General features: G+C 53.1%; 1 pseudogene; it reads right to left on the minus strand.

Moving 5' to 3' along the window:
- Nucleotides 1-396: 396 nt before the first annotated feature.
- Nucleotides 397-2,119, minus strand: LOC126936862 (pescadillo homolog; annotated as a pseudogene).
- Between the last annotated feature and the right edge of the window lie 604 nt (nucleotides 2,120-2,723).

Below are 2,723 nucleotides of genomic sequence, written 5' to 3' on the forward strand. Positions count from 1 at the left end.
CCACCCTCACTCTGTCACAGCACCCTAAGAAGCATAGGTCCAACTGTGTGGGAGGGGGCTGTGGAAAGCCAGGGTGAATGGAGGCAGCAGGTAAGGGGTTGGATGGGTCCCTGCCCCTCCTGTCACTGGCTCCTGGGAGCACAGAATCAGTCTGGGCACAGAGGCCTCTTCTCTGCCTAGGCACCAGCAGGGCAGCTCCACCCAAGGGAGGCCAGGGCTGTCTACCAGCCCAGCCAGAGAGCATGAGGGGTCCTCTTTTTACAGTGAGTGTATCACTGACTAGAGAGAGGAGGAGGAGAAGAGCGACTGTGTCCATCACACTTAGGTCCTCTGGCCTGCCTCTGCCACGTCCAGCTGCTAGGAGCTGGCCTTTGTCCTGTGAGGGGCCACCGGCACTCACTCCAGCCTTGGCTTCTTGGCCTTCTTCTCAGACCTCACCACCTCATCATGGGCTTTCCGCTTCTCCACCAGCTTGTTGGCTTCTTGGTTTTTCACCTCTTGCCAAACATGATCTTCTGGTACAGGTACTTCTCCCGCTTCTTCATCATCATAATGGCCAGGCATTTGGCTTCCCTCTCCTCTTCCTGGGCTAGCCGCTGCTCATCCTCCAACTTCAAGGTGCCTGTCTTCCCCTTAATTCTCTGCTCCTCCAGGGCTGCCAGCTGGGCCTCTTCCTCCTTTTTTGAACCAGCCTCTGCATCTTCCTCCGCCTCCTCCTCTTCATTTTCTCCCCTTTTATCACCATCACCTTTGTTGTCGTCTTCCTCTTCCTCCTTCTCTTCCGACGCATTCAGGATTCGTGGGTCCTCTCCCTGCTGCAAAGCCAGCAGCCTCAGCTTTTCAGGTGGGATGGAATCTTCTTCCTTCTTGGTCACACTAGGTGAAAGGTGTGGGGGCAGCTGCACCCCAGGGAAGTACTCTGCCACGGGGAGGAGAAGCCTAGCGTTTACCAAGTCAAACACCCACTAGGGCTTCAGGTAGCACCTGCCAATGATGGAGGTCTGCTGCCCAGGCCGGTCAACAATCTGGTGGGTGATGCGAGAGTTCGTGACGTCATAGGTGGCCCCAATGCACAAAGACTTGTCCCAGGACACTTCCCCCAAAAAACTCCTGATGACAAAGGCCAGGTCCTCTCGCGGCACCTCTAGGTTCAGGAAGAACTTTAGGCCCTCAGAAAGCTTCTTGTGCTTCTCCTGTGCCTCCAGCTCCTTCCTGTGGTCTTCTCCTGCGCTGACGTCTCCCCATCGGCGGGAAACTCATCCACCTTGGGCTCCTCCTCTGTGGCAGGCACCACCATGCAGACCAGGCTGGCACTGAGGGCTGCCAATTTCTCCATGGAGCTAAGTCCAACACATGGGTGCCCTCAATGGCCTTTGCCTCTCTTTGGGCCTGACCCTTGAGCTTTAGTGGGTGGTGGAGGTTGAGCCACTGGTAGAGGTGGAAGTTGACGAAGCCCAGCAGGGTGGCCTAGAACTCGGTGAAGGTGGCCATGACCCTGTAGTCCATGTCTGTTGGGTGGTCATGGGAGAAGGCATAAGTGGTGCTGTCCCAGGACCTTGACCTGGTAGTGAATGCCTTTGATGGACAGAAAGACCTTGTGGCAGGGCACGAGCAGCCATGATATAGTGCATGAACTCCATGGTGAATGGTCTGCATGTGGCCGTTGCCAGTCTGTGGGAAGGTGGAAAAGAGGAAGCACAGGGAGAAGGCGTTATCCAGGTCCTGCAGGGCATCGATGAATGTGGGGTACCATTCCTTGATGATGTGGTCAAGTTTGTAGTTGGGCTTATTGTCCTTTAGATGCTCTACAGTGTTTCCACTTGCTCTTCCCATAGGCCTTCTGGAGCTTCCGGACTAACACCTGGTATTCCTGGAACTTGTTGACGATAGCTTCATAGAGGAGAAACCTGATGTCTTTGATAAGGTAAAAAGTTCGGGCCGATGTAGAACGCTTTTTAACCTTCTTCTTGTGTTTGGGTTCATGGGGATAAATGCCCTTCAGAATGCACAGCCACCTGAAGTCAGCCAGGCTTGGCTGGAGCTTCTTATGGGCTTTGTTCTGGATGATGTAGTTGGTGGCTGAGCCTCGTTCATACTTCTTCTTCCCAAGGCCTCCCATGGCTCCATGTTGGGGAGCCAACTAAAGCTGCGCTGATGGACAGCGCCACTTCCTCCCAACGAGGTTTTTATTACTAAGAAAGAGAGAGAGAAATTAGTAGGCAGGCAAGGTGCCTTCTCAATTCAAACCACCTTTATGATACTCAGTAACTAGAACCCAAGTTGTTATAATTACTAAGTACCTCAGCTTTCTTCTCTCCAAGTTTAGAATGCCAACTTCATTGTTTAGAATAGTATTCTCTTCATTTCTTTTTTTTTTTTTTTTTTTTTGAGACAGAGTCTTGCTCCGTCACCCGGGCTGGAGTGCAGTGGCCGGATCTCAGCTCACTGCAAGCTCCACCTCCCGGGTTTACGCCATTCTCCTGCCTCAGCCTCCCAAGCAGCTGGGACTACAGGCACCCGCCACCTCGCCCGGCTAGTTTTCTGTATTTTTTAGTAGAGACGGGGTTTCACCGTGTTAGCCAGGTTGGTCTCGATCTCCTGACCTCGTGATCCGCCCGTCTCGGCCTCTCAAAGTGCTGGGATTACAGGCTTGAGCCACCGCGCCCGGCCTATTCTCTTCATTTCTTTCTCTAGCTCAAATATTTAAAATAGCTCCCAATTAA

Source organism: Macaca thibetana, chromosome 15, assembly GCF_024542745.1.
Source record: "Macaca thibetana thibetana isolate TM-01 chromosome 15, ASM2454274v1, whole genome shotgun sequence".
NCBI lineage: Eukaryota > Metazoa > Chordata > Mammalia > Primates > Cercopithecidae > Macaca > Macaca thibetana.